Here is a 16,866-nt window from a genome sequence, read left to right on the forward strand (position 1 = left end):
ATTCTCTCTCCCTCTCACTCTCTGCCCCTCCCCTGCTCACTCACTCACACTTTCTCTCTCTAAATGAATAAATAATAAACTTAAAAAAAAAAAAAGATCTACAATCATAAACACATTAGAGCCATTTGCATTTAATTTTGTATATAGAGAGGTGGTAATGTACTTGGGAAAAGTTTATTTACTTAAATAGGTTCTATATTCCCCTTGTTCATATGCTTCATTTGCTTAACCACTGCTACCTTCAAAATTAGCACTACTGTAGACTTTTGGCCAAGCCCTCCATCAGCGTTGTCACAAATTCCAAATTAACAAGAACCGTCTCCATTAGCAACATTTTTTGATTAAATTATCCCCATCCAATTTTAATTTTTATCAGACATGTTTTTGTTTCAGTGAGCTCCCTGGCATCACTGTGACCTGCAGGTGTCCTGGAGGGAGGCAGTATAGCAGAATAGTTAAGAACATAGGAGCTGGGAAGACTGAGCTTAGTTCGAGCTCTGAAATCCCAAACAAATTATTTGACTTCTAAATTTCCTCACCTGTAAGTGAGGATAATAACGTCTATCTCGTAAAGTAAGGATTAAATGAAACATTCTACACAAAGTGCTTAGGAACTCATGCTGGCATATAACAAATGTTCAGCCCACATTAGCTCTTTTATTAATAAAAATTTAAATTAAAGTTCATGTTCGTGCTTTGAGCCATTTTTTAATCTCACGAAGTGACTAATTAAAAGAAAAAAATGCCCACTTGCATTTATCACCATCACAAAAACAACCATATAGGATTTATTGACTGCTTACTATGTTTGAGGCACCGTGCTAGGTGTTTTATAGGTGTAAATTCTAAAAGGCAAGCATTTTGTTATTTGATAGAGGAGAAAACGAATTCTCAAAGAAGTTAGGAAACTAGCCGAATCCCACAGAGCTAGTAAGTAGCAGAGGAAATACGTGATCACACAGTAGTCTCACTCCATAGCTCGTGACAATTCTATTTTCTCAAGCAAGTGAAGAATTGTCTCTCATAAAAGAGAGCTAATCTTCCCAGTTAAAAAAAGAGAGAGAGAGAGAGAAAATTGTTTAAAGTGGTATTTGTACAATAATTTTAGGAAATGTAATAGCCAGATGATAATAGCACTAGCAATCCGGGATGTATTTTATGGGGCTATTAATATATGCCTCGAGTGGTCAAAGGCTTTGCCACTCACTTGAGGCAAGTAGTAATGGCCAATAAAACTTGCCTTGTCGTGTCTTAATGTTACATTATATCATCACACTTGTAATGAAATGCTCCCAAACTTCGGTGTTACCAGAAGAACAGAAAGAGTGGTGGTTAAGCAAGCTAGCAAAGCGAGAAGGAAGTGTAGAAAAGAGGAAAGAGCTCTGAGCTGGGACCCTGGCCTAACTCTGCTGTGCACCTGCGTGACTGTCAGCACATCTCTGTGTATCTCAGGATCCCGGCATCTCCATCTGTAAACTGAGGTTCGTTATGGCAGGCAAAGACCTCTTCCAGCTCCTCCAGCTCCAACAGTCTGTAGTTCAACAGAGAGTGACATTCATTCAACAACAGCTCATGGGATGCAAATGAGGCAGTAGCTATACCCTGTGCCCGGAGCTGAGGACACAGAAGCAGCTAAGGTGGAAGTCCTCTAATGATGGACTTCAGAAGTGAATAGATGGCTGGAGGTTGAAATACTGCCCTGCTTTACAATGGTCTCTTCTTATATGTCACAAAAACATTCTAAGCAAATGTAACAAAACCTGGTTAATGATTGAATTTGGGTAATGGTGTGGTTCTTTGCACTATTCTTTCCCCTTTTGTGATGTTTGAAATCTTTTTTTTTTTATCATAAAAATTTCAGATAGATGAGAAAAGCTTCAGGGAGACCTCTGCTTCTAATAATAACCCACTAGGTGTGCCAGATAAGCTTTTTCATCAAATATAAGTAAGGAAGAGGGGCACCTGGGTGGCTCAGTTGGTTAAGCATCTGACTCTTTGTTTCGGCTCAGGTCATGATCTCACTGTTCGTGAGTTCGAGCCCTCTATCAGGCTTCGCAGCTTCGCACTGATAGTGTAGAGTCGGCTTCAGATTCTCTCTCTCCCCTCTGTACCCCTCCCCTGCTCCTGCTCTCTCTCTCTCAAAATAAATCAACAAACTTGAAAAAAAAAAAAAGGATAAGGTGGAAAGACAGACAAAACATTCATTCAATGCTTAAAAACATCCCAAAGCCTACAAGACGGTGTGTGGCGAGGGGTAGTGCTGGAGGGAAGAAACAAGTGAGGATGAAAGGAAGGAAGTCCAGAAGGCATTTTGGACCTCTTCCCCCTCCACAAATGGTTTCAGAAGTTAGGCAAATAGAGATTTGTGTCCACAGTCGGCTGAGAATGGGAGGAATAGACTTGAGCATAACATTTGTTTGGGGTTAGGATCTCCAAGGAGCTGCACCTTAGCACAAAGGGAGAACAGAAAGCTAACAGGCCCTTGCAGAGGACCCATGGCTTATCATCAAACCATCACAATCTCTGAAACTGAAATAAGGTGTTTCTAGAGCGCCTAATGCCCCACATACTCGTAGAAGCAAACATGAATCCTTTCTAGAGTTGAATAATGTTGACTTCAGATTACACCTGCAAAACACTGTGCAAAAATAATGACTCACACACAATTAAAAATAATAAGCACATGAAGAGAGAAGATGCAAATAAAAACCAGCAGAAATAACAGAAATAGAAACAAATCCATAGGACTCCATATTTGGAATGATATGAAATAGACTTTTCGTTAAAAGTTTTACTATGTAGGATGCCTGGGTGGCTCAGTTGGTTAAGTGTCTGACTCTTGGTTTTGGCTCAGGTCATGATCTCACAGGTCATGAGCTCAAGCCCCACATCAAGCTCCACACTGGCAGTGCAGAGCCTGCTTACAATTCTCTTTCCCTCTCTCTGCCTCTCCCTCTCTCTCTTCCTCCCTCAAAATAAGTAAACTTTTTTTAAAAAGTTTTACTATGTATAAGATAAAATAATAAAGTTGAGAATTTCAGCATAGAATGGTACAAGGGGCTAAATGGCGACCCAGAAAAAAGATACGTCCATGTCCTAGTACCTGAGACCTGTGAGTGTTTCCTTATGTGGCAAAGGAGTGAATATTACTTTATTGTAAAAGATCTGACTCACATACAGGTATTAAAAGGAGCAGCTCATCCTGGGAGTTTTAAGACAGAGGCACAGAGAAGAAGGCAATGAGAACACAGAGCAGAGAGGGATATGGCCACAAGACAAGGCTGGAAGAGGCAAGGATTAGATTCTTCTCAAGAGCTTCCAGAGGGACTGTGGCCCTGCTGACACCTTAATTTCAGGCCTAAGACTCCAAAACTATGAGAGAATAAGTTTCTGTTGTTTTAGGTCATCCAGTTTCTAGTAATTTAGGAAATTACTACAAATGCCCTAGGAAATTAAGATAAACAGGAAACTCAAGAAAGAGACTCAAATTGAAAGTTCAGACATAAAAATATATATATTAACTACAATTAATAACTTAATGAATGAATTTAAGTCTAGAAGAATAGATACAGCTGGAGTGGGAATTACAAGAAAACAATTAGAGTGAAGCACAAAAAGACAAAAGAATGGAAAATACAGGAAAAGATACATTACAGAACATAGTGAGAAAGGAATTAAGCCCACATAATTAATAAAGTAAATACAAGTAATTATAGCCCAAGGAAGAAAGAAGAATGAATGGGGCAAAGCAATATGTGACAAGATAACAGTTGCAAACTTTCCAGAACTGAAAAAGAACAGCCGGCCTTAGAAGGAGCTAAGACAAGGAGCCCCAGACATCTTGAGCAGGATTCATAATAAGAAAACTTCATCTGGGCACACTAAGATAAGACTGCAAAACCCCCAAAGAATAAAACTTAAAATCAGCCAAAGGGAGGAGAAAAGGAACAAAAACTAGACTTTCAGCTAACTTATAAACAGAAACAAGAGAAGCCAGAAGTAAGTAAATATCTTTAAAGTGCTCAAAGAACACAGTGACAGTGTGGAATTCTACGCCCAGAGAAATTATCCTTAGGAATTATGGTGAAATAAAGACATTCCAGACAGACAAAAATTGAGAGAATTTGTCACCAGCAGACCTACAATAAAGGAAACACTAAAGGGTATTTGTTCTTCAGCCAAAAGAAAGTAATCCCACATGGAAAATCAGCAATAAAAGGATAAATGAAGAGCAAAAGAACAGGATGAATATACAAGTAAATCGAAACAAATCAGGATTGTGTAAAACAAGAATAGTATCCTGGGCATCTAAAACGTATAGAAGCATGGGGCACCTGAGTGGCTCAGTCAGTTAAGCGTCCGACTTCAGCTCAGGTCATGATCCCACAGGTTGGGAGTTTGAGCCCCCATCAGGCTCTGTGCTGACAGTGCAGAGCCTGGAGCCTGTTTCAGATTCCATGTCTCCCTTTCTCTCTGCCCCACCCCCGCTTACGCTCTATTTCTCTGTCAAAAATAAATAAACATCAAAAAAAAATTTTTTTAATGTACACAAGTGAAATAAAAACGACAGACAAGTCAAGAGAGACATCAATGGTACTAAAGTGTTTATAGACCTAAATCAAGGACACATACTAAAATATTTAATGTAACCATCAAAATAATAATATAAAAAAATAAAACTCCCATGCTAATAGAGAGAAAAAGTGGAATGGTAAATAAAACAAACTCAGTTCAGAAGAAGAGGGAAAAAATAGGAACATGGAATATGCGGGTCTAAAAAGAAGCATTTAATATGACAGTAAATTTCAACCCAGCTATGTGTGTAATTACATTAAAAGTCAGTGAACTAAGTTGGGGCGCCTGAGGGGCTGAGTCATTTGAGCATCTGACTCTTGATTTCTGCTCAGGTTCTGATCTCACAGTCATGAGATCAAGCCCTGTGTTGGTCTCCGTGCTGAATGTGGGCTTGGTTAAGATTCTCTCTCTCCTTCTCCCTCTCTGCTTCTGCCCCACTCCTGCTCTCTCTGTTCTCTCTCTAGAAAAAAAAAAAAAAGATAAAACTTGTCAAGCCCAAGATTATGTTATATACAAAAGATACATCTAAAACATAAGAATATATAAATGTGAGAACTAAGAGGATTTTTAAAAAAGATATACTAGGCAAATAATAACCAAAAGAAAGCTGGTGTTGTTTTATTACTTATGGCAAAAATTCTTATTAGTTGTATGGAGAGTCACTTTGTAATATTCAAAGGTTTCAATTCATCAGGAAGATATAACAATTCCAAACTGCAAATTTCTCCAATATAGTTCCTAATTATGTAAAGCCAACATTGAAAAAAAAAACAAGAAGAAAAATACAAATCTATAATCACAGTATGGAATTGGAACACACTTTTCTCAGAAATCTATAGAACAAGACAAAAGAAATCAGTAAGCATATAGAAAACCTGAAAAACATAAACAGCAAATTTGACCACATAAATATACAGAACTTCGCATCAATCAACTAGAGAATACACGCTATTTTCAAGCACTTAGCAGGCATGTACAAAAAATGGGCCACATACTATGGAACCAAATGAGTCTCAACATTTTTTTTTCTTTTGAGAGAGAGAGAGAGAGAGACATAGAGAGAAAGGGAGAGAGCATGCACAAACAGGAGAGGGGCAAAAAGAGAGGGAAAGAAAGAACCTTAAGCAGGCTCCATGCCCAGTGTGGAGCCCAAAGTAGGGCTCTCTATCTCATGACAGTGGGATGGATCATGACCTGAGCTAAAATCAAGAGTTGGATGCTTAACCAACAGGACCATCTAAGTGCCCCTCAACATATTTTAAAGTACATAAATCAGAGTGTGTTCTTTGCTCATAATGCAAGGAAGCTAAAAATCAATAATGAAATGGTAGCTAGAAAATCCCCAGTAGAAATTAGAAAATACTCTTAACTGAATGATAACAAAATGATTTCATATAAAATTACAGGATGCGAGGCACCTGGGTGGCAGAGATGGTTAAGCGTCCGACTTTGGCTCAGGTCATGATCTCACCGTTCCTGAGAACAGCCCGTGCTGAGCTCTGTGCTGACAGCTTGGAGCCTAGAGCCTGGAGCCTGCTTCAGATTCTATGTCTCCCTCTCTCTCTGCCCCTCGCCCCCTCGCAAGCACATGCACTCTCTCTTTCTCTTGCTCCCAAAAATAAATATTGAAAAAAATTTTTTTAATTTAGGATGCAAAGAATAGTGCTTAAAGGTAAACTTATTATTTAAATACTTTACTGAGGGGCCCCCAGGTAGCTTAGTCAGTTGAGTGACCAACTTCCGCTCAGGTCATGATCTCCCAGTTTGTGAGTTAGAGCCCGGCGTCAGGCTCTGTGCTGACAGCTCAGAGCCTGGAGCCTGCTTCTGATTCTGTGTGTCCCTCTCTCTGTGCCCCTCCCCCACTCATGCTCTGTCTCTCTCTGTCTCAGAAATAAACATTTTAAAAAATTAAAAAAAAAAAATACTTTATTGAAATACGATTGAAACTGACAACCAATAAACTTAGCACCCCATTTTAAGAGACCATTTTTAACAATCAACAAATTTAAAACAAATAAGTAGAAGAAAGGAAGTGGACAAAAATAAGAGCAGAAAAGAGTGAAGAAAAAGCAAACATAAGAGGATCAACTAGGAAGGTGTTAAAATGATTAATAAAACTGATAAACCCTTGGAATAGTAATGAGGAAAAACCAATGTCAGAAATTTTAAAAGGAGACATCTCTCAGATCATACAGACATTAAACATATAAGATATTATGAACAAATTTATGCCAATAACCTTGAAAATTTATTTTTAATTTTTTTAATGTTTATTTGTTTTGGTGGGGGGGGAGGGGCAGAGAGAGAGGGGGGTAGACACAGAATCTGAAGCAGGCTCCAGGCTCCAAGCTGTAAGCACAGAGCCTGATGCAGGGCTCGAACCCATGAGCTGTGAGATCATGATCTGTATCCAAGGGATACAGGTATGCTGTTTCCAAGGGCCACATGCACCCAATGTTTATAGCAGCACTATCAACAATAGCCAAAGTATGGAAAGAGCCCAAATGTCCATCGATGGATGAATGGATAAAGAAGATGTGGTATATATATACACAATAGAGTATTACTTGGCAATCAAAAAGAATGAAATCTTGCCATTTGCAATGACATGGATGGAACTAGAGGGTATGATGCAAAGCGAAATTAGTCAGAGAAAGACAAAAATCATATGACTTCACTCATATGAGGACTGTAAGACACAGAACAGATGAACATAAGGGAAGGGAAGCAAAAAGAATATAAAAACAGGGAGGGAGACAAAACATAAGAGATTCTTAAATATGGAAAACAAACAGAGGGTTACTGGAGGGATTGTGGGAGGGGGGATGGGCTAAATGGGTAAGAGGCATTAAGGAATCTACTCCTGAAATCATTGTTGCACTATATGCTAACTAATTTGGATGTAAATTTAAAAAATAAATTAAATTAAATGGTAAAAAAAATCTACATATTTAAATAGATATGAAAAATATCCATGCAGAATAGAATATTATTCAGAGAATTTAAAGGCAGTACCACTTGAAGCTATATGCCACATTTGCAGATTGAAAGATTCAATTTGTGAAAATGTCAGTTTTTCCCAAACAGATCTATAGGGTTAATGGAGTCTTAAAAAACAAAAACAAAACAAAAATAAATTTTAAAAAGACAAATAAAAAAAACCTTACTAAAGTATACATTACAATCAAATACACACTTTTTTTTTATGAACTCTGTAATCACCACCCCAATCAATACCCAAATGCCTCCCCATCTCCTCTACCCCCTACTCCAGTCAACCACTGGTTTGATATTTATCACTATAGAGTAGTCGGGATTATTATAAAACTTCTTATAAATGGAGTCCCACAGTATATATTCTTTTGTGCCTGGGTTCTTTTGCTCAACATAATGTTTTTGAGATTCACCCACATTATGGGGTGTATCAGTAGTTCATTCCTTTTCATTGCTTAGTAATTTGACATTGTATAAACATATTGGTTCTTTCCAGTTTGGAGTAATTATGAATAAAGTGCTATAAACATTCAAGTACAACTTTTTTTATGAACATATGCTTTCATTCTCTTGGATAAATACCTAGGAGTGAAATTTCTGGGGATCCAATGCAGCCTTAAAAATCACAAATAAAATTCCACAGTTATTGTGGAGTTTGATACACTAATTTTAAACTTCACAAGAAAATATAAAGAGCTAGAACAGCCTTCAAGAAGAACAACATGGGGGCGCCTGGGTGGCTCAGTCGGTTGAGCGTCCAACTTCGGCTCAGGTCATGATCTCGTGGTCCGTGAGTTTGAGCCCCGGGTTGGGCTCTGTGCTGACAGCTCAGAGCCTGGAGCCTGCTTCAGATTCTGTGTCTCCCTCTCTCTCTGACCCTCCCCCGTTCATGCTCTGTCTCTCTCTGTCTCAAAAATAAATAAACATTAAAAAAAAAAAAAAAAAGAAGAACAACAACAACATGGTGGAAGAACTGGCTCTACCAGAGATAAAAACTTGTTATGCAATTTATTATAAAAACACTATAGTGTGGTATTAGTATAAAAATAGTCAAACAGCGAAGTGCCAGTTGGTTAAGCGTCTGACTCTTGATCTCAGCTCAGGTCTTGATCTCAGAGTCATGAGTTCAAGCCCCACGCTGGGCTTCACACTGGGCACGGAGTCTACTTAAAAATTAATTAATTAATTAATTAATTAATAGTCAGAAAGATCAATGGAATTTAACAAAAGGCCCAGGGACAGACCCAAACACATATGAACACTTGATGTGTGACTAAGGTGCCTCTGCCAAGCAAGAGTGGAAGGACAGTTTTTGTTTGTTTGTTTGTTTGTTTGTTTGGAGAGAAAAAGAGACAGAGCATCCAAGTTGGGGAGAGTGCAGAGGGCAAGAGAGAATCTTAAGCAGGCTCCCCACTCAGTGCAGAGTCCCATGCGAAACTGGATCCCACAACCTTGGGATCATGACCCGAGCCAAAAATCAAGAGTCAGTTGCTCAACTGACTGAGCCACTGAGGTGCCCCTAGAAGGATAGTTGTTTAATAAATGGTGGGGGGATACTGCATACCATAATAGGGTAGGGGAGGGGGGGGACTGATAGTTTATTTCACATTATACAGAAAAATAAATTCTAAATGGTTTTTAGGCTTGAATTTCAAAGGCCAAATAATAACAGTTTCTAAAAGTTAATATTATACACTTGAATGTTTTCAAGAAGTTAGGGGAATGAAAGATTTCTTAAGGAGACATTTTAAAAGTCAATTCTAGGGGTGCCTGGGTGGCTCAGTCAGTTAAACGTCTGACTTCAGCTCAGGTCATGACCTCCAGGTCCCTGAGTTTGAGCCCCGTGTCGGGCACTGTGCTGATAGCTCAGAGCCTGGAGCCTGCTTCAGATTCTGTATGTCCCCCTCTCTCTCTCTCTGCCCCTCCCCTGCTCGTGCTGTCTCTCCCTGTCTCTCTCTTTCTCTCTCTCAAAAATAAACATTAAAAAAAGAAATGCAAATGAATTGTCTCATGGAATGTAATGGATTATTACCTTGGGGATAGACTCATTTTGCATTTACTTGTAAATTCATTTCAGTATCCCTATTGCCTAGATATGTGTAGTTCTTTCAATTCTTTCAACCAGTTATAATACCTTAGTGATTCCCCCATTAATTAATGAGTTAAATGAAATCTTTGACACAGGTTCATTCTGTATTTGTAGGAGAGTAATGATGTACTTTTAAAAAAGAGGGGCGCCTGGGTGGCTCAGTCGGTTAAGCGTCCAACTTCGGCTCAGGTCATGATCTCACGGTCCGTGAGTTCAAGCCCCGCGTCGGGCTCTGTGCTGACAGCTCAGAGCCTGGAGCCTGCTTCAGATTCTGTGTCTCCCTCTCTCTCTGACCCTCCCCCGTTCATGTTCTGTCTCTCTCTGTCTCAAAAATAAACATTAAAAAAAAAATTTTTTTAATTTAAAAAAAAGAATTTATCCTTTAACACCACAAAGGGTAAAAATACATATATCCTATGCCCCAGCAATTTCACTCCTAGGTATACAACCAAGAGAAATGCCTGTATCTGTATCCCAAGGGACATGTGCAAGAATGTTCATAATATTATTATTCGCAATAGCTAGAAACACCCTCCAAATATGCATCAATAGTCAAATGAGATAAATCAATTGTGGTATAATAAAGTACAGCAAGTAAAATGAATGAAAGACAGTTATACACCTTAATAGGGAAGCACCTCAGATTAAAAGAAAAAGTTAGGAAAAAATAAGCCAAACATAAAACAGTATTGTATGATTCCATCTATGTGAAATTCAAAACAGATATAAAACTAAACCACAGAGTTCAGAAATATATATGATAAAACTTCTACTACTAATTTCTTTGCTATTCACTATAAAGTCAAGACAGTGGTCTGTCTCCTTGTGGAAAGTGCAAGAAGGTAAGCATGGAGAAGGAGGAGGAGGAGTGCTTCCCAGACACCTGCAATGTTCTATCTTCACCTCAGTAGAGGTAACAATTGTAAACATATCCACCTTATGATAAATCATTGGACTATCTAATTGTTTTGTGTATTTTTCTTAATGTACATTATCTTTCACAACAGAGAAAGCATTAAAAAAAAAAAACAACTACAGAGTGAAGGATACAGTAGCCAATTAGAGACAAAAGCTACAGTATTCATTGTACTGTCAACAAGCAAGTTTTCCATGTTAATATTCCAAGTCATTAAAGAAATGTCCTTCAGAGACTATTTTCTAATCCCCCAAAGCAGTAAAATAAATGCAATAAGCTTCTGAAAAGACAGGAAGCCTAACAACAGTCCAGCACCAGGGCTGTTTTTTTCTTATGAGGCTTTGCCAGGTTCAAAAACTGAGTATTTTCAGCCACAAGTTAAAGTTTAAGCTTTGTCCTGCTCTCTGAAAACAGGAAATTAGCTGTCATTCAAAAGAAATTAACACTTGCATCTATCTCATTACAAGAGAAAATTGTTTCTTTCCATCTCCCCCATAACTGGATACACTGATGCATGCCTCAGACAGTGGTGACAGCTCCTTTGTCATCAGCATAGGTGAGTGTTGCCTAGGTAACCAAGCCCTCCACTGGTGCCAGGTCCTCCGATCTCTGGGCTGACTTCACCAGGCAGAGTAGGCACCATCCCTGCACATGAGGGGATGAAAAGTTAGAAAAGTCAATCAACAACCCTTGGCTGTTCATGCTTGGATTCATCTGTCCGAGTGTCAGAAGGGCATGTCTGATGGTGTTGTGATAAAGGCTGCACCACATTTACAAAATATCCAGTCTCATTCAGCCTGGAGGGGAAAAAAAGATTGGACACTGGAGAAAGTATATAAACACTTCTTGGGCTCTTCCAGCACTACACAATGTTATTTCTTTTCACTAGTAAAAATAATAACAGTTACCATTTATTGAACGCCTGCTATGTGCCAACACTTTGTATCAAATATCTCATTAAATGTTCTTCACAGTAATCCTTGCAAGTTAGCAGCTTTGTTTTCATCTTCTAGGAGGAAACTGGCTCAGACAGGTTTAGTGATGTGTCCAGGATCACACCTCCTAACAAGTCTGACCCACTGCCTCCAGAAAACTCCACACATTGCCCATCTTCCATTCTGGCAATGAATCACCCAGGCTTCCTAAAAGGCAACTCATTAGCCAGAGTCTGCCAAGAACTGACTCCCCAGCTTTGAAATGATATAAAAGTTGCCACAAATGATACAAAAGAAAAGAAAAGAAAAGAAAAGAAAAGAAAAGAAAAGAAAAGAAAAGAGGAGCGGAGGGGAGGGGAAGGGAGGGGAGGGGAGGGGAGGGGAGGGGAGGGAAGGGAAGGGAAGGGAAGGGAAGGGAAGGGAAGGGAAGGGAAGAAAAAAGGACAAGTGGTAGATAAAATTTCTTACACTAAGGACAAATGTAAACAAACATTATTTATACAAAGTATATAGCCTTACGTTATATTGTTCATGACAACAAACAGTGAAGCAGTTATGATTCTTATGCCCAGGTTAGTGACAGAGAAACAAAGGTTCAAAATGGTTTGCTGCCTGCCCCCAGGTCCTGCTGTAATTGGTAGAGCGAAGACCCCAGCTGACTCCAAAGTCCTCAGTCACCACATACACCAACAATGATGACTGAGTGTGCACATTACATCACTCTATATGTGAGGCATGTGTGTGCCCAGGGACCGCATGGGTATTTATAACTTGTGTCTAAACCCTCATAAATGTCAGCTGTGATCATCATAGTGATCCCTAACACACCGGGCTATAAACCTACACTCCCTAAGTTGGCACACAAAGTTCATCAGTATGTGGTCCCCACCTTCCTTCCAACATCATCTCCAACACCGTGGCCAGGACCATCTAGTTGCAGCTCACCCTGACCACAATCTCCCTCGCCTCCTTGCTTTTGTTTTCACCGTTCCCTCCATCTTGGACACTCTTTCTCACCTCTAGAGAATTCCCCTGAGCTCTCTAGACTCCTCTGAATGTAGTCCAGATGACTTCCTGGGGCTCCTGGGGCCCATGCCTGCCTCTGTGAAAGCTCTGGGTGCCCTGTATCCTCACTCCTACCTCCAAGCTCCAGTGTTTTGCTGGCCTCTGCCTCTTCACAGAAAGTTCTCAGGAAATGCTAAGAGATGGATCTTGGGTTGCCTCCGATTCTAGCCACAGACCACAGAGGGACGATTTTTGCCAACGTGATATGATGTAAATTCTCTCCTGTCTTTCTAGATTTCCCTTTATAGCAATCCATGAAAGGCTAAAAAGCAGCTTCTCATAAAACAGTCCATAAAACTGTATGTGGTAATTAAGTGTCACCAATCCACAGAGCACCACATGCAGATAGGCAGTGTTGGGGGACTGTTTCCCTTTCATATGCACAGGAGCTGTCGTTTTCTATTTTTTCTAATAAAGTTGTACAAAACAAATGTGTTACGGTATTTCCACTTTGTTCTCTTTTATTTTTAGGCTCTGATCTGTTCATTACGGCAAGGATGTGCAATTCTTGCCATATCTTCAAATCCTCCCTGCTGCTCTCCTCCCAACCTAACTGGGAAATTGTGTGTATCAGATAACCGGGCCCAACAAACAAAACTCAAATCCAAACAATTCAACAAAGATGCGTTAAACTGCCTGTCTCTAAAGACAGGTCCAAAGAAAAAGAAGGTGGAGGGAGCTTGCTTTAAGAATATGGGATATGGGAGTGTAAGCTTCAGACCAGGTAGTCTGGGTTTGAATCCTGGTTTTGCCACTCCTCGCTGAACTCACCTAGGCAGGACCAGCTATGTAATTTGGGGGACCCTGTGCAAAATAAAAATGCAGGGCCCCTTCTTCAAAACTATGAGGAATTTTTAGACAGCAACTATAGCAATTAAATCAAGTGTGAGGTCTTTCTAAGCATGCAGTCAGTCCTGCAATCACACATTGTGACGTCACAAAGCCGTCCCTTCATCTAGTCTTCCTGCATCTCGGTTTCCTCCTCCGTAAAATGGACACAATAATAGCACCCTATGGGTGTCGTGAGGATCGGATTACAAACTTGCATTTAAAAATCCTCTTATTGGGGCACCCAGATGGCTCAGTCCAACCCTTGATTTTGGCTCAGGTCATGATCTCATGGTTCATGAGTTCGAGCTCCACATTGGGCTCTGTGTCAACAGTGCACATGCGCACATCCAGACACTCTCTCTCTCTCTCTCAAAATGAATAAACATGTTTTAAAATGCTCTTATAGAGCACCTGGTACATAACAAAAGATGCTTGATTTGCCATGATTTTTTAAGTCAAATTATGAAACAAAATAACTAAGGCATTAATATTCAATTTCAAAATAATTCTTTACCAAAGGATTAACCACAAGGTCCTTTAAATAGAAAACCTCCTTAATTCTGATTGAGTTTAGAAAAGACTGATGCCTATACTACTTATTATTAAAAAAAAAAAAATCTATTAGGCAAAACAACGTTTTTTCTATTAGAGAAATAAACCCAACACAGAAAGATGGGCTACAGACAGAATGGCCACAAAATGGGTTTTTTATTTAAGGTCCATGGGAAAGGAGATCTCTTTTTCTGTTCTTACCTACCATTCTGACCTATCTATAGGGCAGCCTCATGTCTAGAACAGGGCTGGGGTGAAGAGCATGGATTTGGGGAGTCAATAAGAACTGAGCTGACTAGATCTCTTTCACTTAACTTCTCTAAACCCTTAACTTGTACATACTTCTCTAAACCTACATTTCCTCATTAACCATGCAAAGTCACAGGGGGCTTACAAAACAGTCACAGGGTTGTAGAAGCTTTAGCTGACATGCACGTATGTGGTGCTTGGCTTGATGTTTGGAGCTCAGTATTGCTCATAAAACGGCTGCCTCAAGGGCAGTAATAAGGAACCATGCCCCAAGGCAAGGGTGGGAAACAGCAGGCGTTTAATAGGCAGTGGGCCGGATATATCTCACACCCTTAAAATTACAGTTTAAGATTACAAACATTGTGTTCGTCCATATCAGAAAGAACCTGAACTGCCCCATCAATGATCTGAGAGCTCAAAAGATTACTTCTAAATTTAGGCTTGCCCTGATTAAATGAAAATGTCAATCCCTGTATTATTAGCTTTATTTGCCAAGAATATTTTACTTTTATCAGCACTTTCAAATGGATTGATATATTTGCTTATCCAGATTTTACATATTTTATAGATGACACAATCTCATTAAAGTGTAGTCACACAGACTGTGGTCTGGAGCCCACACAAGACCCCAGCCTAGCACTTTGACTTCAACAAGGAACATGTTCTTTAAATGTGACTAACTCTACCACACCCAGGGAGAGAAATGACACTGCCGTGCTTTAACTTACAACTCTCTGATAAAAACTCTGCCTGCGTCATCTTTAAGGCTGCCATAATTGGGACAAACAATTTCCAAGTACAAAGAACAATAACCAGACCCAATCCAAGGACTCTGAACATTGTAAAGAGTCAATAAGACAATAGGATTTTCTATCCCCTGCTCAATGGCTCCAGCACATTTAGTCTTCTGCGTAAAATGCTTCAAAAGTGTTCCATCATCCAAAATATTCCGAAGGTATTCTTTGGATGAGGTCAAGTCCAAACCGCTTAGTCTACCTAATCTCCCACCAGTCCTCCTCAGTTCAACCTAAGCTGGAGCCACACAGAACTGCCCACTGTTCCCCACAAATGTTGTTTCAGGTCCAGGAAAAAAATCTCAGAGGAGCCAAAGCAGAGATAGCAGGGATAAGTGCCTTAGAAGAGGCTGGGGAGGGGGGCAGGGGCAGGTCATACAGACCTGTGGAGTCATGATAAAAATAATTTATTTCAAATGAAAGGGAAGCCATTGATCAGTTAAGCAAGGGAACAAGATCATATTAAATGCATTTTTTATTGAGACACAATTAATATACAACATTATATTAGGCTTAGGTATACATATATATATACATATATATATAGCATAATGATTTGATATTTGTATATATTGCAAAATGATCACAATAAGTAAATTTTAACTAAAATCCATCACCAAAGTTACAAATTCTTCTTGTGATGAGAACTTTTAAGATCTATCTTCTTAGCAACTTTTAAATATGCAATACAGTGTTACTAACTATAGTCATCATGCTGTCTATTATAGCCCTAGGAGTTATTTATTTTATAACTGCAAGCCTGTTATAAATTTATTCATCACTGGACACTTAGGTTGTTTCCATGCCTTGGCTACTGTAAATAATGCTGCAGTGAAATGGGAGTGCAGATATCTTTTTGAGTTAGTGTTTTCATTTTCTTCAGATGAAAACCCAGAAGTGGAATTTTAAGATTACATGATGGTTGTATTTTTAATTTTTGAGGAACCTCCATACAGTTTTCTGCAGTGGCTGCACCAATTTGCATTCCCACCAACAGTGCACAAGAGTTCCTTTGCTCCACATCCTCACCTGTTTAATAATAGCCCTTCTAACAGGTGTGAGGTGATATCTCATTGTGGTTTTGATTTGCATTCTCCCCATGATGATGAGTGACGTTGAGTATCTTTTTGTGTACCTATTGGTCGTGTGTATGTCTTCTTTGGAAAAAGGTCTACTCAGAGCCTCTGCCCATTTTCTAATTTTTTTGTTGTTGTTGTTGCTATTGAGTTGTGGGAGTTTTTCATATATTTTGGATATTAACCTCTTATAATTTGTAAGTTATTTGCAATTTTTTCCCGAAAACATGACCGGTTAGGCAAGGGAAGGAGATCAACTTACATACATTTTTAAAAGTTCCTTCTACGGGGCGCCTGGATGGCTCAGTCGGTTGAGCGTCCGACTTCGGCTCAGGTCATGATCTCACGGTCCGTGAGTTCAAGCCCCGCGTCGGGCTCTGTGCTGACCGCTCAGAGCCTGGAGCCTGTTTCAGATTCTGTGTCTCCCTCTCTCTCTGACCCTCCCCCGTTCATGCTCTGTCTCTCTCTGTCTCAAAAATGAATAAAACGTTAAAAAAAATTAAAAAAAGAATGATGAGGGAAGAGGAGACTGTGGAGGGGAGACCAGTAGGTGATGAGGGAAGAGGAGACTGTGGAGGGGAGACCAGTAGGTGAATGCAGGACAGCAGTCCCAATGCTCACGCTTCTCCATCGAAATTCTGTTCAGGTATCCATTCATCAGAGAAACTAATCTTACTAGGGCTGAATCGAGCTAAACAGGTGGAATGAAATGTCTGCCTAAGTGTAAACTAGTTTAAAAGTTCTCCAAATTAAAAAAGTGTTCTTAGAATTCTTTGATTTTTTTAATATT

At 39.5% G+C, this 16,866-nt stretch overlaps 1 protein-coding gene across 1 annotated transcript in view; it reads right to left on the bottom strand.

Annotated features, from left to right (window-relative positions):
• ST6GALNAC3 (ST6 N-acetylgalactosaminide alpha-2,6-sialyltransferase 3) overlaps window positions 1-16,866 on the bottom strand; it is a 535,521-nt gene that overhangs the window by 500,803 nt on the left and 17,852 nt on the right. The gene's annotated exons all lie outside the window — the stretch shown is intronic.

The sequence above is a fragment of the Panthera uncia genome, assembly GCF_023721935.1.
Source record: "Panthera uncia isolate 11264 chromosome C1 unlocalized genomic scaffold, Puncia_PCG_1.0 HiC_scaffold_4, whole genome shotgun sequence".
NCBI lineage: Eukaryota > Metazoa > Chordata > Mammalia > Carnivora > Felidae > Panthera > Panthera uncia.